The sequence below is a fragment of the Cupressus sempervirens genome, chromosome 3, assembly GCF_028749045.1.
Source record: "Cupressus sempervirens isolate cs-2001-9-10 chromosome 3, ASM2874904v1, whole genome shotgun sequence".
Classification (NCBI taxonomy): Eukaryota; Viridiplantae; Streptophyta; class Pinopsida; order Cupressales; family Cupressaceae; genus Cupressus; species Cupressus sempervirens.
The window spans coordinates 184,287,908-184,314,177 of NC_143120.1; the positions used below are offsets into that span (position 1 = coordinate 184,287,908).

General features: G+C 32.2%; 1 protein-coding gene across 3 annotated transcripts in view; it reads left to right on the plus strand.

Annotated features, from left to right (window-relative positions):
- Positions 1–7,490: 7,490 nt before the first annotated feature.
- The window catches only part of LOC149565404 (uncharacterized), a 137,040-nt gene continuing 118,260 nt past the window's right edge, over positions 7,491–26,270 (plus strand). For all 3 annotated transcript variants that reach the window (XM_089818911.1, XM_089818912.1, XM_089818913.1), the window contains exon 1: positions 7,491–7,622. The gene's annotated coding sequence lies outside the window, so the exon portion shown is untranslated. The remainder of the gene's footprint in view (positions 7,623–26,270) is intronic.

The window sequence follows — 26,270 nt, forward strand, 5'->3', positions numbered from 1 at the left end:
CAAAAAGAAATAAAAGTTAAGTTATTCTATTACAAAAGATTTACTTGTTAGCTAATTTAATAGTGTAATATTAAAGTTAATCTAATTTTTTATGGTGTGAGTTATACAATAATACATCTTTTATGTTGTACTACTATGCAATCATTTTTCAATACATATTTAATTCAAAATAAACTTGAAGCCAATTTGGAATCCAATTGTTACAATCTTTTCTTTTGGCAATTTCTTCTATAGTAAAGACATAAATACATATTAAAACAAAGTACTTAATTTACACCGCCTCAAAGCATTTTGAATTTTAACTTAATGACCATACAATGCAACTACTAAATTCAATGCATCACAATATCCACCCGAAAAATGTTTTACAAAAAAGTTAATGCAATTGTATTAATTTATATTTTTGATGACTTATTTTGATTTAAGTGAAGATTATATTCAATGTTATTGTATTCTTGTAGGCAATGTACTATTGCATTCACTCTCTTCGAAAATTGAATTAATTTCAACCAATCTCTAGTGACTATTATTTTGTAACCAAAAACTCTCTATGAAAATTGAATTAATCATCAATCATTGTTAACTATTATTGTTTTGTTATTTTTTTTATTAACTTTATATATTATAAAAATCACATGATTGGGTGAAATAGTTTTTGCAAATTTTTTGGTAGATGTTATATATAAATTATTAGTCATAATCTATTTACAATTGTAACGCCCCGCCAAGGGATCCAAAAGAATTAACCTAAAGTTTCACTAAGTTTGCCAAACATTTTTTTTTTTTTTTAAAAAGTAAGAAAGTATAACATACACATCAAACACATAGTAGCGGAAGCAATAACATGTAATCATCGACAAACATACATTGCAAGTTATATTTCTTAAAGATCCCAAGATGTTGAGTCACGTTTAAATTTAATTAAATCTAAGTCTAACAACTATCACATACATATGAAAGAATAATCAGAAAGTCCCATGTCCATAATATACATTTGTTCTGAATGCCTCTCAGCAAATTAATTCGGAATGCTCAATCATCCACTGTACAAGTCGCAGGGTATGAAAGGCTTAAAAGAATATACATATGTAAGGATCAAGATACAACATCCTCAAATCCATGATACAAAGTACAGTAAAAATATATGAAACTATTCACCATACATGATACATCCATACATCCATAATGATAAAACATCTATCATAAAATCTAACCATCCATCATAATAATCCAAGAACATAGTGAAGGTAAATGCCAATCACGAAAACTTCAGCCACGGTGACCACGGAACGGATCTCAATGGTAAGAGTAAAAGCACTACCACCCGACCGCATGGAACCTAAATGGTCCACTCCCACTGCACTGAGGAGATAGTCTCAAGTCCCAAATAGGATAATGAAACCTATAATCATAAATACTCTCTAAGTCTAGGAAATCCTATAAGTATGCTAACTCAAGGGTTCTTAAAAAGATCGACATCTAAATCCCAGAGGTACCACAAGACACGTAGGAAACCTAATATGCAAGCGGGAAAGTGTCATCACAAAAGTCATGTAGAAGTTACCCGAGCAATCCCTTAGGAATCCCGGGTCCCTACTGATCTTGCGGCCACTAGTATCCTCTCGTACTAACGAGGCCTACTATGGAATGCAAGGTCGTAACCAAGCGTCCTCTCTACCCCATCCTAGCCTGTACTAGCACTCAAGGCATGGGAGAGAACATACAATTATCTTGTTAGGTTCATTTTCTCTCATTTAGTGTAAATGTTTTCACTTATTAAAAATGACTTACAATGGGTTTCTCAAGGCAGCCTCTTAGGGCTCCGACCCCCATTGCAAGCCACTTCTCGACTCTACACATAGATAACCTACCCTAGGCTCATGAAATCATAAATCAAAGAATCATAATAAAACCACCTCAGTCCTATACAAGCAACTGAAAAACATCATAAAAGATAATCCACAAAAATTACATCAGTTCTTCATGAGCAACAGATACTATCAAATAGTAATCATATTATCACGACAGTTCTCTATCAGCAACTGAAGGCATCAATGATAAGTCACAAAATCCAATGGTTCCCCAATGAGCAACCAGAAAGTAATACAAGTATAATTGATCGAGACTCGAAAATGGTTATCAAATATAACTGATCGAGACTCAAAAATGGTTAAGTTAGGTATCTCAAATACATACACCTCAGCTTCACACAAGGAAACTGGAAAGCAATAACAAACAGTAAACACAATCATGTCATAGAGCACTTCATCACATTACCATGGTCAGGTTAAGAAAGATCGAAACCAAATCATCATGACATCACATTCACAACCTCGAGCCTCTTGTAACAACCTAAACTAGTCAACGTTAAACCAACCCCATAACATTCAAAGCACAAAGAAAATATCAAAGTCTCAGATATTGGATTTGAAAGTATATTATTGAGTTAAGGTAAGGTTTATGTTTCAGTTTCCAGTTGAACGTAAGTTTTAAACAGATAGAACCTTATCCCGTTCCTAACTCCAAATGAAACACCTAATTACCCTTAATTGATTTTAAGTCAAAGTCCTAAAAAAATCTAAGGTAATAATTAAATTATTAATAATCCTTGTTGATTATAATAATCTACGCTTCCATTAAAATCGGTGTTATAATATTAAATTTGCTTAAACAAATTTTCAATTTAATTAATCCTAATTAAGTCAAACCTAAATAAGATTAATTAATGATACATAAAGAATCATATGATGTTTATTTAATAATTTATTTATTTATAAAATTATTAATAAACAATATAATTTCAATATAATTTAAAGTTTTATAAATTTTTTTTTTTTTTTTTAAATATTTAAAACAAATCTCCAATTTTAATTTTAATAAAAGTATAAAATAAATTAATTTTATTTTAATATAGATTTCTTTAATTTTATTAAAACAATAAATATCTATATATAAAATAAATAATGTTTATTTTATATTTAGTTTTATTTAATTTTCATTAAGACAATATCCTCCAAGGAATATATATATATATATATAATTTTATTTTAAAATTTAGAACTTTCAATTTTACACTCAAAACCCTTACCTAATCAAATCTTAATTTCTAAATCAAGAAAACAAGGGTTCTAATAATTCATCCAGTCTCCATGGATACATAAATTATTGACGAACAATTAATAAATTCACAATATTGAAAGCTTAAACTTTTCATCACAGAGAATTCGGATTTACAAACCCCAGACACGAAGAAGACAGGAAAGGATAATTGAGTATTTAATCGATAATCAACAACACAAGACCCTACCTGATCCTGATGCTATTATGAAATCTCCAGGAACTGTAAAAGAATTCGCTCCTCTCAATAACCTTCCTCTGAGAAACTTTCTTGGTATCAACTTTCTGAAATTCGCTTCCAAAAATTGTCTCTCCAAAAATTCCCGTCCAACTTCGTATATCTCAAAAATGAACCCCTAAAGTTGTGATAAGCAATTTCTCCTCAATTCGGGGCACTAATTGTGCGTTTACCCGAGAAGACTCTTTGCACAACTCAGTTAACTCTAAATTAACCTTTATTATCTTTTCTTATCTTTTTGCATTCAACTTTCATGCACATTAAGTTGAATTATTAAATAACTTTATTTAATATTCCACTTGACTTCTATTCTTAATTAATTTATTACTTTAATCTTATGTGCACTTTTAAGAAATTAAAATAACATTATTAATTTCTATAATTTAATCTTTTAATTTAATTCTCATATTTAAACTCATGCTTAGATCATGCGATCTAGAATTCTTAATAATTTAATATCTTTCAACTTTTAATTTATTTTAGAACTTAATTGATAACATATTTAATTAATTTAAATAACAATAATATTTAGCATTTATTTAAAAATGAACTCCAAATATATTATTATTAAATTAAATAAATATTACTCTGTTCTAAATTCATCTTTGAATTTTAATCTCCAAATTTAATTCTTTTAATTAATTAATTAATTAATTAAATATAAAGATATCATAATAATTCTCTATTAAATTAAATTATTAATTAATCTTTTTAATTAGACTTAATTAATAGAAAACACATCAAGGACTCATATAACAGCATACGAAAACCCTACATAGAAAAGCATATACTAAATCAAAACAAAAGGGTTATAATCATGAAATTACATCATTTGATGCATTTGGAGGGTACTTAACTCAAATACTTGTCCTAATTATCAATTAGGACAATTGGCTAAAGGGTTTAGGATTTGGACTTAAGAGTTTATCTCCCCTCTCTTACCATTGAGACAGTGCGATAGGGTACGCTCATCCTGACAATTCAGGGAAGTCGATACTCAGTACCTGCAACCTGCATAAAATCCACACATGTACAAACACAATATTCTAAGCTAAACAAACAATGGCAGGAAGTGGTGCATCGTGTAGATCCCGACTAGCAGGTGACTACGACTCCCTTCCTTAACCATATCAGAAACACCATACATAAATAAAACAACACACACACCATACACATGCAGTATGGGGTAAGTATCCATAAGAAGCACGTGGAATAATAAACCATCTAACTAATCATCATTGATAACTGAAACCATTGAATAATCATCATACATGCATGAAATATAGAGTACCAAGTAATCTCATCATATAATAAACTGAGTGTAAACATCATCTGATAATCTCTAAAATAATAGTACTAATCATCAAACATAAATTGGCCTAAAAGAGTTTGGCAATGATATCAGAAATGTAGCTCGAAAATGTAAACTAGGGCAGGCACTACAACAATTGACAAATATATAATTCTATCTAATTAAATTTTATAATTATATAATATTTCTATTGATAAATTTTTTAAATTAATGACTTGATATTTAAAAAATTTTTAGATAGTAATATTTATATTTGTATTTTTTGTAAAGTCTTTAATTATTTTTTGATGAAATAACACTTTTAGAGAGAGACATGATGTAATGTTCATCATTATTCCAAAGATAACTATTTATAGATAATTTTTTTTTGTAATTTTTTTTCTTTTTAACATTAATGTTTATTTGATATATATTTTAAAAACTACATGCAATTTAAATTCTATCTATATAAAGTTTAAAATTATAGATTTAGTTTCACTTAAGAGTAAAAAGAGATATCAACTCATTCATTTCTATCAAAATATTAGAAGTAAATATTTGTCTTCTATCGATATGTTCTAAATATATAAATTGATAATCTATATCATTTTTTGAAATGCATTTTTATGTAAGTTTCAAATAATAATTAAATTATGCTAAATAACTTGTTTAGGGTTTCGTAATATAGAGCTTGACAATTTCAATTATTTTGATAACATTACTCTTATATAACCCATTATTTTTATTAGATTTAATTATTTTTGAAACTAAGATTTTTATTGTTATTACAATTTATTAAAATATTCTAAAGTAATCTGTAAAATATTTAAATAATAAAATGAAAATAATTTGACATCTTATAAACAGATTCTATGGAAAGCTAATAAGTTTTAAGCTAATTTCTACTCATTCAAATTTTAAAATGTTATGAAAAAATATTGAAATTTTTTTATTTTTTACGATTACATAAATATATTGAACTTATCAATATTATTTTGATGCATTATTATAAAGTTAATTCTAAATTCATAATATTAATACAAAGTTAATTATGACTTTTTACTTTTTATTATTTTACACAAATTTAGATATTAAGTAAATGTGATTTTATATATTATATTATATTTTGACATTTGCTTTATGTATTATACTAGTATAATTAATTTTATTTCTACACTATATTTTTATAAATAAAATTTTAATAGTAAATATTATAACTATAATCAACAAATACTAACCACTATGTGGCACTTGTTTCTCTCATCGCATCTAACTTCAACATTTAAAAGAACACATGATTCACTATATATTACTTCTTGGATATATCTCTTTAAGTATATTTATTACACCTTATTGAAATGCAATTGCTAATAAAATATTATCTAAATATACTTAAATGACATTCTTAACTTTTAGTTCCTGTCTTGGGGGATACTATTACTTCCATTCAATTCAATTGTCAAATCAACTCATAGAATTTAAAAGATTAAAAGAAACTTCAAATGTTTATATCTTTTTCTAATTTTTCATTATTTTATTATAAATCACATTTTTCATTCATTCTATTGGACCATACTATTTTTGGTAGGGAGAAAATTCAAATTTCTTCAGCAAAAATACAACTATTTTGTAACAACTCATCATACATTAATGAATGCATTAGTTACAACTTTATCTTTTTCATTAGATTTTCACAAAAATAATTTTTTTATCTTCCACCTCAAAAATGAATGTCTAATCAATATTAGTTTTCACAATTTTTTTATATTATCAAGTTCAAATATTGAATTAAATGTTTTATATTTTTTATTTTAAATATATTTATTAGTTTTACATTCATGCTCATTTTACTATTTTTTTTTATACCATTTTACAAATTGTAAAACTAATACTAGTCCTTAAACTTACTAGATATTTGGTAATTTGAATTAAGTAATAAAAAAATTATTTTTTAAAATTAAATATTTCAACTTATAATTAAATTGGTAGAAATGAGTAATTCATTCATATAATATAATTTCTATTGTTATTTATATATATTTTAAAATAATATAATTATTAATATTTTTAAAAATTTCTTTCAACTCTTTATCATTCTACATTTATTTGTCCTTATAATAACATATCATTCTTTCATTTAGCTCTCTTTTTGTCTTTTATTTTTTTATCTTTTTAAATTACCTCAACAAAAAAAAGAATAACGATAAAAACTTTTAATGTGATCAAATTTCCACAATCCATCATAGTTTTGTGAGTCAATTTCTGGATTAGAAAAAACTTTACTAAACTTACTATGAAAAATATAATATGATTTAAAAAAAAAGATTTTAAAACTGCCCAACTAATTAAATCCTCTCCCCTAAATTGACTACAGTTTCTTTCTTTTATATATCTTGAATTACATTATATAAAATTACATTGGTTGATATTTTTTCTATCACTAGTGGACACACATAGTCTTGTCTTCACTATTACCTCTACTTAAATTCATTAGTATGGAGAGTTCATAAAATTAAGATGAGTGTAATTTCCAAACACTAACAATTAAATAACATAATTTGTAACATAGTATTCTTTGTGAGCAATATGTTTTTTTATTTTATTTACCGAAATGCAAATAAGTGGCTCCATAGATAGTACCCACATTATTAGTCTAAAATTATTAAAATGAGAGCAGATAAGTAAAGCAGGGGAAAAAGGGAAAACAATCCAGAATGGCGATCTCGATAAAAGTTTGATGGAGCATTTGCCATCATTGTCAGTCACTTCAAAGTACGTCCATCTCTGGACCGCCTCTCAATTTGCCACGCCACTCTCTGGGCTGTTTTCTTTTCTTTACTTCACCGACTTACTCCATTCAACATTTTATATACATTTCCTTTTCTTTACTTCATATTATTCGAGCATGCTTTTGATCTACCTACTCTACACACTGTTGGATCTCAATGTATCATCTCTCCTATGCGATAAGTGCAGGTAAGCTCACGTCTACTGTCATGCTGTGTATTTGCTTTAGTAGGTTCATTTTGGAATGTAACGGAGGAAAAATGTGAAAATCGATTTTCTGTAAATTGGGTTTCATAGTCATATACGGATTTGATTTTGATCGAGTAAACTAAATTAGACTTAGATGGCTTTCTCATGATTTCTCGACCATGGCATTACATACAATTGGCCTGATATTGAGATAAAAGAATTAATGTTTTAACCTTCTTATAATCTTCACAATAGGACTTTTGGTTTAAACTCCTATTTATAAAATTGCTTTTTAGTTGGCTCCATGGACTCTGTCTGAGGGTCTATTTATAATACACATTTGTTAAGCTTTCTTATTCTACATTATGGCAGCAGATTTCATCTTTTTGCAGTTAAGCTCAAGCCCTCTGCTGCGTATTTTCTTTGGCAGATTCATGTTGATATGCATACGCTGGCAAAATCGCATGATAAATTGTTTGTAAAATGGGTTTATATATGGATTCTGGTTGAATAAACAAAATTAGAGTTAGATGACAGGGTTTGTTTTAAGATAACTTTATCATGATTCCTCAGCAATGGGATTACAGCTACTTCCCCTGAAATGTAGAAAAATAATTGATGCTTTAGCCTTCTTTCTGACTGCACAAAAGGGCCTCTTTCCAATAGTACGCAAAGTTAAGTTATATTTTAGCTTCAGGCAAATTTAGGACTTGTCAGTGTTGGATTGCATTAAATGATAGGGAAGTATGGTGAGATGGTCTCTGGTTTCCCCATCAACCGATAAGTTTATTTACTTTCAGCTTTTCAATTGATTTTTTAAACTTGAAAAACTAATTGTCTGCATAGCCCTCCCCAAGCGGTTCTGGTTGGTATAAAGAATGGTGGTAAAAATGGGAGTGCCCATTTCTGCTAGGATGCGCTCTCCCCTGTTCTACAACTATATTTGTATTACCATTGTCATAAAATCTGAGGAATCTGGTTTTCTATTCTATTGATGGATTATTAGTATGAGAGTAAAGTTAAATACATTTAAATGAGTTTATAATAAGTTTACGAGGAATCAAATATTATTGAGTGCAATATAAGAGATGTGATCAGGTTTATTTGGCATAATGGATACCCTTCAGTCCTTGGTTCTCGTTACACTAAGGAAGAAATTGAGATTGCAAAAAAGACCAATTTGACATAATAGATACTCTATATTTTGTCTTAATTGAAAAGGTAGAGGCTCATGTTACTTGCCTTTCTTTTATAAAATTTTAACTTAAATAATGTTTCTTTATATTTCTCATACTTGTACAACAAATAGATGGTAAAAAATATTAAAAAATAAAAAGTAATTTTTGATTTAATTTTAATATTTTATTTATAAATAATACAATTTAATTGAATATAAAAATGTAATATTAATTATAAATTTTTATAATTTTGATTTCAATTAATTGATTTGTTATTATATTTATGAAAATTAAAGTAACATATTATGTGTGTAAAAATATTTCGTATAAGTTAAAATTGATTACACATAAAAGATTTCTATAATATTTTTTAAATAGACTTACACAAACTGAATATGTTATATACTAAAATTTAAAAGAAATCATCAGATTTTAATAACAAAGTATAATAATTTATTTATTGAATGTAAGTAAAAGGACAATTAATCTTAAAAGACACTTTCTAAGTTTGTAGTATCTAAAATTTTGAATAGGTTCTAATATTTAAATTGTTCTTATAATAAAAAAAATAACAATAAAGTTCTTTTTATTTCTTTTTTTAAATCTAAAAGATAAAAATATTAGTACAATTTGAATTAAAATACTAATTTGTATTTGTCATTATTGTTACTAATTCTTTTAATTATTATTTTTGATAATTAAATTATATGTTTTCATTTAGTTGTAGTGTATATTCAAAGTAATATAGTAACAATTTTATTTAGTGTTCTATATCAATCTAAATGATTTTAAAAAATATGTGAAGTATAGTATATAAAATTCAATCTATTAAAAATTAAAATAATATATTATATATGATTTTATGTTCCATATAAATCTACATTGTTTAGAAAAATATGTATGAAAAGTATAATAGTAAAATTCAATCTTTAAAAAAATAAAATAATAGTTTAATTTATAGAACATGTAATCAAAATCAAACATTTCTAAAATCTTTTAATTTTAAACTATCAAAAATACTAATTTTTTAATATTGAAGATCATATATAAACAAATACAACCAGTGGAGGACCAAGGGTCACAATTCATTGCTTTAGTCAACTAAGTTAAACCCCTTGGTCACTATTAAATTTTTCAATATCAGTAATATTACAAAATTATCAACTATAATATTTAAACATTTTGAAAACAAAAATAATAGCTATCTTGTAAAATTTATTTTTGCTAATTTAAAAAATAAAGTTGAAGGAAAGGATTTCAAGGTGTGTGATATTGTTCTTGGTGATGATGATTGGACATAACTGAATGAAATATATCTCTTGGTTCTAAAAAGCATCAAATAATGTATGCTATATGAGTTGTATATGTATGGATTTCCTTTTTGCAACCATCGGTCTCACTTAGCTTGCTTATTCTTAAGATTTCCGCACAATAAAAAAACCTTTAGGCATGCAATATGTTAGTAAGTGCCATTTGGATATTTTCTATTACTATTGGACAAGTCCTTTGGTTGTACAACATTTTGGTCAGTTGGAAGAATTATTTTTTATCTGAAGGTTGTAAGCTATTGAATGAACAAATGAATGATTTCAACAATTTCTATGAGAATCATCAGTCTAAGGGACCAAAAGCCCACAACCTTAAACTATCTCTATACTCCTTTCTATGTTTGACCTTTTTTACAAATCTTGAACATAAAGCTAGTAGTTTGTTTGACCTTATCCCCTTAAAATAAACTGTGTGTGTTGTTGACTTTCAAGATGATTGCTAATTGAGCATGAATATCTTCATATAATGTTCATTCTGTCTCAATTGCACCTATCTTGTTGAACATGCAAGTTCTCTCCTTTTGTACCTCTTTGTGCCTCTTCTATCTCCTTGTCTCACATCTGAGATAATGTGATCCTATCCTCAATTGTGTCACAAACAACCTTGCTTTCCCTCTAATACATGTCCTTAAATATGATTTCTCTACATGCTTCCAAGTTGGGTTAAAAACTTGAATATAGTAAGTTGTTTTTTGACCAATGTTAGTAGTCTATATGATAGTTTGAAAATTTTCTATGACAAAGTTATTATTTCCTCATTTTTATTAGGAAACCCATTCTTTACTTATTTTACAATTTTGGCTAGTGTTGGTTATGCGTGTTTTCAACCTTCTTTAGATAACTTGTTGGAGTAAAAGGTGTTAATTACCTTTTATCCCTTCTTAAGATTTTCCCTTATGCTTTGTGGATAGTTAATAATTGTTTTTCATTATTAAATGTCTTTTTCCTATTAGGGTTTCTTTAGGGTTTGCATGATCTCCTTTTATAAAGATTTGGTCATTTGTAGTTAATAACTCAATTCATTCTCGCTGAAGAAATATAATCTTTTATTTTGAGAGCAATATTTTCTCCTTTTGTTTCATTCTTCCTTGTAATAGGTCATTTTTCTCGTAGATGATCTCTTAGACTCTGTGAAGTCGGTTGTCACAACTTCTTCATGGTATCAGAGCTTAGATTTGTTGTTGCTTGATCTCATTTTGAAGATTTTTAAAGCTTCAAAGGTTTCAAGATTTCATGGTTTTTTTTTTGTTTGGATTTGGAGGTGAGCTGCTTTTTGGAGCACATTGGGCCCAAACGGACCTCACAGTTGGATTTCGAGTTCCTGAAAACCCCCATTTGCATATAAAATTTGTCTATTTTGGACATAATTGAACGAGTAGGGAAATTTTTTTTGCCCCAAGGCCATACAACCTCAAGGCATGCGAATTGGGATGATTTCTTTTCACGCAGTTGGTTCATGCACAAGGTGAAATTTAAACAATAAATAAATATGTATAATTTTTTTTAGGTGCATGTCGCTTTTTTTAGCACTTTTTTAGTGCTAGGTGCCTTCATTGGAGGGAGATACTTGCGAGGTATTGTCGCAAGCCAAGTAGAGCTGCGAGCCCCATAGGGCAGCAACCAGTGATCACAGGTCGTCGACCTCCACCAATCCTTTGGTGTCATTCGTTGCCTTGGCCTCTTGCCATGATTGGCCCTTGAGCCGCCTTGCTTTGCATGTGCTTTCTTGCTTTGTATGCACTGCCTTGCTTCCCTTGCTTCGACCACCTACGTGCCTTTGTATGCTAGCAATACTCCTGTCGCTGCACGTTGCTTGACACCTTTGGGAACCACCTGTCACACACCACTTGACCACGCGATGTTTGCATAGTCTACTGGGACCCATTGTGCTACATCGACCATCAATTTTTTTCCAACACTAATCTCCTTTTTTTCTAGCGAATGGGATTTTTTCAATCATTGGATTTGTTTCTGGCACTAACCTGGTATTTTCGGCATGGTGATTTTTTGAGGTGACGGCCAAATGGTCATCAAATTTACACTCATTGTTAGTTTGTGGTGACTGATCAGGAAAGTACTGTACATACTTCGTAAATTCTTTGGGGCAAAATTTTTTTGGGCCTTATTTTATTGAGATTTTGGGCCGACATGTAATTATTAACTATAACTCTAAAGCGGTAAAAATACTTGTATAAAAGGGCTTAGGATTGGGGATTATTTTTCATAGCTGTGATGTGAAAATTGGTTCTTGCGGTGGTATTGAGTTGTAAGGGATTACATATTATAATCAGGTTGTAATCACTGGATCATAATAATATCGGACTTGCTGTTTGGTGGACGGAGCCCGGGATTGGGTGAACCACATTAAATCTTGGCGTTTTGTGTTCTTTTCTATGTGATCTATTATTTTCTGATATTGGTTATATTTGCATGTAATTGTTATTTATGTCCATGGTTTAATCCTAACAAGTGGTATCAGAGCCAGGTGGTTTTTCAGTTATCCTTTGCAAGAAAGTCTCACGATTGAGTGGGAGTCTCACGGTTGAGTGGGAGTGATGGCAGACGAGGGTAAGTTGAGGGTTGACAGGTTTAATGGGCAAAACTTTCAGTTATGGAAGATGCAAATGGAAGGCTATCTTTATCAGAAGGATTTATGGAAGTTGTTGGAAGGCAAAACCAAGAATCAAGGATCTATGTCAAATGATGAATGGGATCTTTTGGACAGAAAGGCACTTGGAAGCATTCGATTATGCCTAGCACCATCGGTGGCATTTAGTATTACAAAAGCGAAGACAATAGAAGAGTTGATGAAAACCCTAGCGACACTGTATGAAAAGCCCTCTGCTTCAAACAAGGTATTTCTCATGAAGCATTTATTTAATATGAAAATGGTAGAAGGTGGATCTATTGCAGATCATCTAAATGAGTTTAATATTATTACTAGTCAGTTATCTTCTGTGAAGTATCAATTTTGATGAAGAAATTAGGGCTCTCTTGATTTTGTGCTCTTTGCTTGAAAGCTGGAATGGTTTGGTAATGGCTGTGAGTAATTTTGTTCCTGGATCTAGTACCCTAAAATATGATGATGTAATCGGTGTTGTTTTGAGTGAGGAAACTTGTAGGAAAACCTCAGGTGAATCTACATTAGGAAGTGATTTGAATGCACAAAGCAGGGGTAGAATGACTGAGGGAGGAAGTAATTTCGGAAGTCGTGGGAAATCAAGAGAAAAGTCAAAGGGGAGGAGGTCTCAATCGAGAGGACCGAACGACTGCTGGTACTATGGGAAACTAGGGCACAAAAAGAAAGATTGTTGGAATCGAAAGAAAAGTGAAGGAGAAGAAAAAAGGCAAGAGTCAAGCGGGACAAGGCTTGATAGGTTAGCCAAGGGAGCATTTGTGAAAGTTGGAAGCATGGCATGGGATGTGTGGATTAATGCTTGTTCATATGGATTGCTTGGTGGTGGCTATGGCTTTGAAGGCTTCCATGGTTGTATTGGAATGGTGTTTTTTGCTGAATAATACAATGGTGTTAGTTGTAAAAGGATTTGCACAGAAAAAAGGTATCAATTTTGATGAGATATTTTCTCTTGTTGTTAAAATGACTTCCATCCGTACTGTTTTAAATATTTTGGCTACTGAAGATTTGCATTTACAGCAACTTGATGTCAAAACAACCTTCCTTCATGGCGATTTGGATGAAGGGATGTATATGGCTCAACCACGGGGATTTGAGGTCAAAGGTAAGGAGAACTTAGTGTGCAAATTGAAGAAAAAAATTTATATGGCTTGAAGCAAGCACCTCGATAATGGTATCTGAAATTTGATAGTTTTATGCATGAGCATGGATACAATAGGTGTCATTCAAATCATTGTGTTTATTTTAAGAGGTTGGATGATGATAGCTACATTATTTTATGTTTATATGTTGATGATATGCTTGTAGCTGGGTCTAACATGGATCATATTAAGGAGCTGAAACGCCAGTTAGCGCATGCATTTGCTATGAAGGATTTGGGGGCAGCAAAACCAATCCTTGGTATGAAAATTTGTAGAGATAGGAAGAACAGGAAATTGACACTATCTCAAGCTGATTATGTTAAGGTGGTGTTGCAACGTTTCTCTATGGAGAATGCTAAAGCTGTCAGAACACCTTTACCTGGTCATTTGAAGTTGACTAAGGAGATGTGTCCCAAGACACAAGAAGAGGAGGATAAGATGTCCAAGGTACCCTATTATGCTTCAACTGTAGGAAGCTTGATGTATGCTATGGTATGTACCAGGCCAGATATTGCACATGTAGTGGGAGTTGTTAGTAGGTATATGAGTCATCCAGGAATTGAGCATTGGAATGCAGTCAAATGGATTCTCAGATATTTGAGAGGAACATCCAATAAGTGTTTACACTTTGGGGGCTCTACTACTGATATACAGGGTTATGTTGACTCAGATTTGGCAGGGGATATTGATACCAGGGGAAGTACTACAGGTTATGCCTTTACTGTTGGTCGAGCAGCCGTGAGTTGGGTTTCCAGGTTACCGAAGGTTAATGCTTTATCCACTACAGAGGCAGAGTATGTAGCTGCTATAGAGGTAGCCAAGGAGATGATATGGCTTTAGTTCTTATTGGAAGAATTGGGACACCCTTAGAGGGATAATTATTTGTTTACAGATAGTCAAAGTGCCATTCATCTTGCGAAGAATTCAACTCTGCATTCCAAGACCAAATACATATAATTGCGATACCATTTCATTCGGTTAGTTTTGGAGGATGGACAATTAAAGCTGGATAAGATACATACAAATGACAATCCAACATATATGTTTACCAAGGTAGTAACAAGGGAGAAGCTGAACTCCTCTTTAGCGTCAGTTGGTCTTCTAGATTGAACATGAATAAAAGAACAATAGAGTCCAGGGTGGTTTGATCCAGTGGGAGCTCATGGAGTAGCGGCATAGCTATAGGATTAGTTTCCAAGTGGGAGATTGTTGTTTAGTGTGGAGCCTGATCAGTCCCCAAGTGGGAGATTGTTAGTTTGTGGTGACTAATCAGGAAAGTACTGTACATAATAAAATTTTTTGGGCCCTATTTTATCGAGATTTTGGGTCGACATGTAATTATTAATTATAACCTTAAAACGGTAAAAATACTTGTATAAAAGTGCATAAGGTTAGGGATTATTTTTCATAGTTGTGATGCGAAAATTGGTTCTTGAGGCAGTATTGAGCTATAAGGGATTATGAATTGTAATTAGGTTGTAATCACTGGATCACAATAATATCGGACTTGCTGTTTGGTGGACGTAGCCTAGGGATTGGGTGAACCATGTTAAATCTTGGTGTCTTGTGTTCTTTTCTGTGTGATCTATTATTTTCTGATATTGGTTATATTTGCATGTAATTGTTATTTCTGTTCATAGTTTAATCCTAACACTCATGACTTGTTGATGTAGCATTATGTTAGTACTCTGCATGCCCTTACTGGCCTCAGAGAGTAGTTTTTATCTTTTGCGCATAACTTGTGCATATGGTGTCAGAAATGGGCAAACAAGATACCCTGTTAGAAAGTTGATTTTGAGTACTTTCTAGTGGTGCATGTTTGATCTTCTGATTTTTTGATCTTTGCATTTACAATGAAAGTCATAAGTTCTTTTTTGCGTTTTGGGAGGCATATCTTTTGCATCGGGACTCCATTTTGTGCCAACAAAAAGGTGTTGGAAAGGTCTTGCAGTGCTCTATCCAAGTCTATAGTTCTCTTTGTCAAAAACTCTTTCAGGTACACAGGCTCTTGTCAAAAGCATTTATTGCTCTTTCATGCTTTTTCATCTTTTAGATTGTATTGGGGTTTGGTTTCTTGTATTGTGGTGGGTGTTTTTTCTTTCTTTCTATCATTTATATCAAAAAACTAGAATCTATAAACACAAACAAAAAGCCCCTTCTGCATCTTTTATCTAGTTCTGAAAGATCATTTAATAAAATCATAAAATCATAGTAGTCGAGGCATAGTTCATAGCATGGCAGACTCATCTTCTATTGAGTCCCTTACTCTGCGCTCACATTTGGAAAGCTTGTATAACAAGACTTCTGAGATCATGATGGTTATGGTCTTGTTTGGATGAGGTTTAGCCTCAATTGACATGTCCTTTTGAGGTTATGTAGCACATAATCAACATGTTTGTTATCTTTGCATATCACTGATAGTCTTCTCTTTCATCTAGATGGTTGTTTGACTCCCCGAGCTATATTCACAAAGTTTGAAGGTCTTTTTGGCACCATAAATGAGCTTAGAGCATTTCAGATTGTGGCAGAGTTGACTTCTTTGGTACTTGAGTCATTTCCCTTTATTGAGGATTTCTTGATGAAATTCAAATCCATTAGATCTATTTTACAGTGTTGTGATAAGAACAAGACTGACATAGAGTGCATCTATTTGATTCTTTCAAAGCTTTGAGGTCCTTCTCAGATTTTCTCGTCGACTTTCTATTCTACCACGGATGCTTTGGCTCCACTATTTACCATGCCTACTTTTGAGGTATTTTGCAATCGTTTGACTCGTGAGAAGGCCAAGCTATCATTGTTTGATTCTTTCCCAGGATCAATGGAGAAAGCTTTGGTTGCTTAGTCATCTAAAGAGAAACAAAAGCCGAAACCAAAGCCGCCCAAGAATGATTCAGTTGGCAGTGAGAGTTCCACCAAGTCACCTTTGAAGCCTACTTGGAAACCACAATCCAATCATAAATAGGTTAAATCTTCAAAGTCTTGTGAGTCTTCCTCCAAGACTCCTTGTAGTTTCTGTGGCAAGGAAAGACATTGAGTTTGTAGGTGTTTGGAAACAATTAGAGGCTTTAGAAGAAGCCATGCAACAACATCATCTGATCTCATCACCTCAACCTCCTTCCTCATCCATAGGGAAAGGACATGTTCTTTTTGCATGAGCTTTACCTTCAAGATCCACTTGGAGCATTGATTTTGGCACTTCACACCATGTGACACATTCATAGGATATGGTCATAGCACTTGCCCACAGTGATACATCACATATTGCAGGTGGTGACTCAACACAACTTTGAATTACGGTTTTAAGTTTAGATTTATTAGATGGTGGTTCTCTTCAGGATTGCACTTATTGTTTTTGACATTTTGATGAACCTCTTTTCTATTTGTTTGACTTGTCACTCTAGCTCTAGTAAGACAATTGAGTTCTCTCCACATGATGTGGTTATTTGAGACCTTCATGCTCTTGATATAGTTGTGGCTACTCACAATGTTGATCCTCAATCTTGCTTATACAGTTTGATGGCTTTGAGAGTTCACATAATTTGGGTTCCTCTCATTGCCCATGCAAACACAGTGAGCAAGTTTTGGAATGAGCTTTTAGGACATTTCAACTATGGATATTTATAGGGGATTAGTATAGAGGGACTTGTGACCGGGCTATCACAGATCTCTTGCACTGATGGTGTTTGCCATGGATATGTTCTTGGCAAGCATCATCGCGATCCATTTCCTATGGGAAGAGCCACATGTGCTAAGGAACCCTTGGAGTTGGTCCACAATGATCTTGTGCCCTTTTCTAGTCCCTTTTCAAGGGCCCAATATGTGCTCACTTTTATTGATGGCTTTTCTAAGTGTACATGGGTGTACTTTCTTAAGTACAAATCTGATGTCTTTGATTCATTTCAAATCTTTAAGACATTTTTGTATAAGCAGTTTAGACTTTATCTCAGATGGATACACACAAATAATTGGGGGAGTATGAATCAAGCTTTTAGCAATTTCTGCACTAAGCATGGTTTAATTCATCAGTTTTCAGTCCCTTATACCCCTTAGCAAAATGTTGTTGTTGAGAGAAAGAACAAAAATCTATGGAGATGACCAATTGTATGATTCAGTCTTCTTTTTGGGTTGAAGCAATCTCAATTGTGCCAACTATATTCAGAATTGGATGCCCCATAAGGCATTGCGACATATGACTCTTGAGGAAGCTTGGTCTCATGCCAAACCTGATGTTTCATCATTTTGAGTTATTGGTAGTGAGGCTTGAGCTTTAATTTCATATACTCAGAGGAAAGCCATGGAGAAGAAGAGAAAATCACTCATATTTGTTGGCTATTGCGAGGATGTGAAGGTGTACATGTTATTTGATCTCGATTCCAGAGAGGTCTTGTTTCAACTAGATGTCCAGTTTGATGAGTGCTTTCCTCTAATGGACTCTCCATCATTTGTTTCTCCATCACTACCTACTCCTCTCTCTTTATCTCTTGAGGATTACATATCTCTTAAGGATGATGCAAATGATGATCCACCATGACCACCAGTCACTTAGCCTTTGCCCAAGTGGGCCCATTTTACTGTTGAGGCAGCTGGATCTTTGGTAGGTGTTCCTTTTGATACACGTCATACTTGAGCTCAGACATTTAGTTCTAATCTTCTAAGTCATGCTATTTCAACAAATCCTCAAAAGTTTTTAGAGGCGACAGGGAACTCAGAGTGGGATACAACCATGGATGAGTCCGTATTCTTCTTTGATGAAGAATAATACTTGGGATCTTTGTTCTCTTTTGAAAGGGAGAATTGGTTCGATGCAAGTGGGTGTACCATGCCAAGAATGCTGCAGATGGTTCTATTGATAAGTATAAGGCATGTCTTGTTGCAAAGAGGTTCTCTCAAGTAGAGGGTATTGATTACTTTGAGACCTTTGCTTATGTTGCCAAGATGAAGTCTATTCACTTTGTACTTTCAATAGTAGCTTCAAAGGGATGGCCTGTATATTGGATGGATGTGAAGAGTACATTCTTGCATGGAGACCTATGTGAGGAGAGCTATATGGAGCAGCCTTAGGGTTTTGTGTGGGACTCTTCCTTAGTTTGTAAACTTTGGTGTCCATTGGGTCTCAAACAAGCCCCTTAGGCTTGGTATAAGAAGATGGACTCATTCTTGCTTTCTTTACTCTTCACACATTGTCATTTCGATCACACAATGTACATTCAGTGTTAGGGGGTTGATATTGTGATTCTTGTGTTATACATTGATGATCTCATCATTAGAAGTAGCTCATCCTCCATGATTCAGAGTGTTTAATGAGCTTTGATGGAGCAGTTTGAGGTGACAGATCTCAGTCTTCTGCACTATTTTTGGACCTACAAGTTACTCATACTTCAGATGATATTTTCATCTATCAATAGAAGTATGTTCTTGATATGCTCCAGCAATTCGACATGCTTGATTTCAAGCACGCCCCGGATCATTTTAGTTAGGCATTGTTTTGTTGTCCTCTTGCTCTACTGCTTTAGTGAATTCTACTTTATACAGGTAGTTGGTTGGCAATTTGTTGTACATGACATATACATGTCTTGATCTTTCCTTCGTTGTTGGCTTTGTTTCTCGGTTTTCTCATGATCCTCACGAGAGCCATTGGCAAGCGGACAAATGTATTTTGCGCTACATTCAGGGCACTTCACGTTATGGTATTTGCTACACTATAGAATCCCCACACATTGTTGGCTTTACTAACTCGGATTGGGTTGGTGATGTTGATGATCAAAATTCTACTCTTGGCTTCGGTTTTTGTCTTGGTTATGGCCCTATCACACAGTCTTGCAAAAAGTAGTCAGCTATTGCATTATCATCTACAGAGGTCGAGTATGGAGCAATGGTGTTAGCTAAGTAGGAGATTTTGTGGCTTCTGCAGTTATTTCAACTGAGTTTTGGTTTCTTTTTCATAGTCCCACTATTCTTTGGTGCGACAATCAAAGTGGCATTTACATTCCTTGCAACCTAATGGAGCATTAACGTACTAAGCACATTGAGATCCACATGCACTTCGTCAGACAATAGATTCAAGATGGTTTTCTCATCTTGGTGTACATTTTTACAGGGGAGCAAGTTGTACACATCTTCACTAAACCTTTGGCATCATCGCACTATCTTTAGTTATACACCATACTTGGTGTGAAGGAAGTTGTCCTTGGGGGGTCTCAGTGAGGCCTTCCTTTATGATTTTTAGTATGCTTCTTCATCACTTTTTGGAGTAGAGTTTTTCCCATGAGGTTTTATCTATTTCTTCATTTTACAGAGATTTGGTTATGATTGGGTACATCATTAGGCCATGTTGCCTGGACTCAAGTTTGCTTCTGCATTGTAGTTTTTCTTACTTTAAATGCATTGTTTGTAGTTGCATTATCGCTCATCTTAAGGGGGGTGTTAGAGTAAAAGGTGTTAGTTACCTTTTATCCCTTCTTAAGATTCCCTTTATGCTTTGTTGACATTTAATAATTTTTTTTTTCATTATTAAATATCTTTTAACATTTAAGGTTTCTTTAGGGATTGCATGATCTCCTTTTATAATGATTTAATCATTTGGATTTTATAACTCCATTCATTTTCTCTAAAATATAATCTTTCATTTTGAGAGCAATTTATTCTCTTTTTGCTTCATTCTTCCTAGTAACAGGTCATTTTGCTTGCAGATGATTTCTTGAACTCTGTAAAGTTGGTTTTCACAACTTCTACATGACTTAGTAATTGGGTTCTTAATGCTTCTAAGAGAGAAGTATTTGTCTCACCTAAAAGAATTTCATGTGGTGTGGAAGTTTTAACTTTGAGATTGCTTGTGATTATGTATTTTTGAATTCTTTCTATCTTCATCCATAGTTTGACATGTTGCCTCCCCAAACTTCACTGCCAACAAACTAGAAAGAATTTTCTTGATTTCCCAAATCCTAGACTTCAATTTTATTGTATTTCCATTTAAGTGATACATTTAGAATTACTAAAAAAGAGTTGTGAAATCTGAACTTTTTTATTTATTAATTTTTTAAAGAATTAGTTAACTAAAAAAATAGTATAAAAAAATAGTAAGTAAAACTTAAAATATATTTGTACAAAATTTTAGTAATTAATTAAAAACCATATTTTCTAAGATATTTGTAATATATTTTTATATACCTCTAAGTGATCATAACTTATACTAATTTTCTATTATTTATAATAGAATAATTAGTCTTTGTTTTTATCATGTATCTATTTCAAAGACCTTTATATTGTTAGTCTCTCTTTAATTCTAAGTAATCATGACTTATAATAATTTTATATCATAATAGTAATTATAAAATGTTAATACAATTAATATTTTCTTTCTTTGATATCTATTTTAATTTTTATAAACTATTCTAAAAATTAATTTCTGCTTTCTTAGCCATTTATTTCAAGATTGTAAAATATTGTTTTTAATATTTTAATTTTTTAGTATTATACATTTTTTAAAGTATACATATGATCTTTTTATATATAAATTGATACATTAGCGTAAATCAACGTATATATTTTCCCTAACATAAATGGTTGAATGGTAAAAGCACCCACTTCATATTTGAGAGGTCACAAGATGGCCCTTAAATACATGATCTATTTCATTTTTTAAATTAGATAGGTTTAGCACCTGATACTAATGTATGATTTGCATTGATAGCATAGCCTTCGCTATTATAATAATTGGGGGATTATTTCAGCTTCTCACATGTATTCATATTGTAGTGGTAGGGACAAGATTAATATGGATGAATCAATGTCAAAAAATGATTGTTCTTGATATAAATTTTAAAAAATTGTAGTGGGATCACAAGGCCTAGTCTTCCCCTAATCTACATTGTACTAGAGGTCTTGTTCTGCGAGCATTACTAGTCGCATAAAGATTTTTACCCAATGCACTAGAGTTTGACACACACACTTGTAGTTTGTATTCACTTTCTAATGTACTTAATATCAAGCCATATGGAGGTGACTCAATACATGAATTTGATCCTATATCTTGTGAGATTTATTTGATTGATTATACACTTCAAATATTTTTCCCTCTATCATTGACGTCTAGTGATGCATCAAGATTGATAGTTTAGAGAAGCTACTAGATTGTAAGGGTCAAGTTCTCTTCACTCAATTTCTTGGTATATTAGCTTTATGGCCTTTAGAGAAAATTGAAGTCATCACTCTCAAACATGTCAATGTTGTAGATGTAGATAGGTTTTGATTCTAATACAAATAGTTTTACTTCAAGCTCTAAGTTGGAGTGTTGGTAGGATGAAGACTTATTTTCCCTTAATTTTTAGATATGATTAATTGCACAATTAAATTTATTTAAATAACAAAAAAAAGTGAATAATCTCACTAATGTGCACTATGTTGTCTCCTAACTAAGCTAGCTACTTAGGTGGAAGTGGACGATTGGAAAATTTGATGTATTACAAGGTAGGAGAATCCCCAAAGGAGATGTCCTAGCCCCTCACAAATAGCCACAAAGTGGAAGATACACAAAAACACATAGATTTAGATCCAAATATGCCAACTCTCAGAATAGAATCATAAGTTTTTCATTCAACATGCCCGATTGTAAGGCCTTTCGGGTTACGGCCAAATGCAATGTAATTACTATAGTAATTTTGCAAGACTTCTCAAGATCCAAACCCTAGCTACTCCAGATCCACAATCTGGTAGAAACTCCAAGAAGAATCTAAACTTGTGCTCACAAGCCACCAAGCAACCACCTTGTTTTCCCAAGCCCACACTTAGCTACTTGCTCTTCTCAACTTCGATCCTCTCAGCTACTCCATGTTGAATAATAATGGTTCAAGACTCCACAAGACCCTCTACTTATACTCAGCTAAGCCACAAGTCAGCCTAGCAAGTTACAAATTAACTAAACTCTTACATTAAATACATATTTGAGTCACAAGTCAGCCTGCAACATACATTAAATAGAATATGCCATAGTTGGCTTACAACACCCATTTAATACACCTAGGATAAAGATCCAAGGCCCAAATAAGTCCACAAACATCTCCAGAGCGATCCACGTCATGATTACATGCTACGCACATTAAATGCACCAAGTCGGCTGAGCAAATCTGTAAGAATACCAATCAGCACATCAAATTCTTGAGTGTTAGCAAACCTACAAGCATTGCCAAGCACTAATAAACGCTAAGAAATGTAGTACAAGTTGAGCAACACAATATAAGTTGAGCAATGCAGAATAAGCCAAGCAACATAGTGTATGTTGCACTACTTTAGAGACTGAACTTCTAAGCCAACAATACAACCAAGAATTGCTCAATAGCAACCAATCAACCCACCTAAGACCAAGTCCTCCAACTCCAAGGTCAAAACAACTCCAACATGCAGGATTGTCAACTTCCCCAGGGTGCTCTTGCATCAAAATTTGATTTTGGTCAATTTTGTAGGGTGTTACATTAAACTCACATGTTGGACATTGAACATTGTAGAAATGTTCAAGGATATGAATATAGAAATTTCAAGGTAGGGAATGAATGTATGGATAACGGTGTGAAGATATGTGCAACAAATGGATATTAATGGTGGATGTGTGGAAACATATGCAAATAAGGAAAGGATATTGTGAAGGAAGATAATGGTTTTATTAGATCCCCTTTCTACTACCTTGTATTCATAGTCAACAGATATGCTAAAAACAAAATAGGCTAGAAAATGATGGTCATAAATGACATGCTTTGAAATATTGTTACAGAGCCATTTTCTTATCCTATAGTAGATAGAACTATTCATTTCAAAAGTTTTCTAACAATAACTGCTATTTATAGTTTAACTATGATTAGGTTCCTACTATATTAGGCTTTAAGATCTTTATAAACCCCGTAGTGAAGAAGATGATATATACTCTTCTATCACACCTTGTAAAGTCTTTGAGAGTCGACAAAAACCTGTCTTCACACATGTAAGGTCTTGGAAGTTTGATATTTGAAGATAATATTGTGAAGTTTTAGCCATCTGCTCTACAAATTTCATTGTCTTTTTTCTACCATAGGCAGTTACACAATCTTTGAGGTAAAATGGATTTGATACAATGCTTTACATGATTATCTTAAAATATTAGACTTATAGGAAAGTTTTATACACATGTAGATTTAGAGGTTTTTGTTTTTAAGAATGCACAACACATAGAAGAAGATAAATTGTCTTATTTAGTTTAGGTCTTACAAAAAATGATTTTGAATGACTTCTAAATGCCTTTTTATAGCATTAAACTATTCTAGAGATCCAATGATACAAAATCTAAACTATTAACTATGCAGATTGGCAAAGTGAAAATGGAGAATTATGAAAAATAAAAAATGACAATCCTTGTCACAAACACTTCTTACAAAGCTACATTATCATAAATAGATGCTATAGTTATAAAAAGAGGACAAAGTTCCTTGTTTCAGGGTCCACCATATGTTTTTTTCCTTTTTTCTATAAATCACTCTAGTAATTGCACAAAAACGTGCTGTGATGTGAAATGCTACATATCCTAACTATTGTGATATTGCGAGCAAGATTCAACTGTGTAGTTTTTGAGTCAAACTCATTGACCCATGTTTTATGAGTGGTAGTTCACAAGTACCCATCTCTCGTGAGAATGCATAGAACACTTAGCACTTATTACATCTAGGTCATGCTCATAGAGGTGAAGCACCACAACTTCCTGGGAGGTCACCCATTCCAATACTACTCTAGATCAAGTGCATACAACTCACGAGTTTCCTCCATGGTATCCTAAGTAGTGTCAAGATCATTTCTTTAGAGATCTAAATGGAAATGGGACTCTCAATTGAGTTTTCTTTTAATAACTATACCTATATTTATTGTTTTTAAATTGTTTTTCAAGATTAATTAATCAAGGACCAGCATTTTTGACAAATTTATATACTTGAACACTATGGGATTTCAAGCTATTCTTTTTTTTCAATGTCCAATTGAGATAGCTGATAAGATCCATATAGTATAGATATTACTAGTCTACTTTCCTCTAATATTATAATTTCTCTTTAGTTTTCAATATTCATTGAAGATATTATTTTGATGAAAATTTCCTATTTCAATTTGCATCAAGATAAAAGAAAATGGTATAGTACTCACAAAAAAAAGGTGGTAAAAAGTCACACTTGTGAGTCTACGCACAAGGGTGAAGTCTCATTCCAACATGCCCCTTCCTTTCTCGAACTTGACAACAAGTAAGTTCAAGGATAAAAGAATAATGGGCATATCCCAAAAGAAACCAAAATAGATAAAGAAACACCGAGAGGAGTAAGATCAATGTTGTTTGGACTCCCCCTCCCCACCAAACATCTCCATTGGTTGAGTCATCAATAAGCTCAATGAGAGCACTGTCTTTTTCACTTTCCTTTAGTGATGCTTGAGTGTGGATATGGGAGATATGACAAGTGGTAGATGAGAGATTTGTTGGGTTTAAGCCACTTAATTTTCTTTCATGAAGATGGGAGATGTACACATAGAGACCATTGTTCACAAGCAATAGAGTCTCTATGATCTTAAGGATTTGGACCACAAGAACGAGGTCCTAGATTGCTAAGACTGCCTAATCTAGAGTAGTTATGCCCACATTGATGCCCACGAGAACTGAAGCTAGGAGAAACACAAAAAATAGTGCAGGAGGTGTTCCCCTAGTGGTGTAAAAGCTCTTATAAATGAGTAACTTCAAGTGTACTCAACTTCAGTAATGGAAAAAGCAACCACAATCTATCACTTACTCATCCTACTGATTGAAACACCAAATAAAGTAAACACATAATTACGTTGTATCTTCTATCAATATCCCTACCTATCGTAAATCCACATAACCATGAATATCAATGTAAATCTGATCTCCTATTTTACTACCATAAGAATGCAAAATATTACAAGGCAATCTTTAAATATTTGAAGACTTTTGATTGCATCCAAATGAACTCTACTAGAATCAAACATATATCTAGAAATAACTCCCATTGCTTAGATCATGTTTCGTTTGGTATAAATCATAGTAGATATCAAACTTCTAATCACACATGGTCAAAGACTCTTCAAATGTCTTCCCATGTCTGATAGGGATTTAGGACAATCTAGACATAATTTTGTTCTAACTATTAAAGAATTACACAATGGTTTATAATCTTGCATGTTAAACCTCTATAAAATTGAGTTCAAAATTTAACTCGAGTTGTTTAATCATAGCTTAATTTTTGCTCAATCTTTTCTAACTTCCATCCCAAGAATTTGTTTATGTGCACCAAGATCTTTCATTTCAAATTTAGCAGTAAGTTGATGCTTTAGTTTCAAAATTATACCTT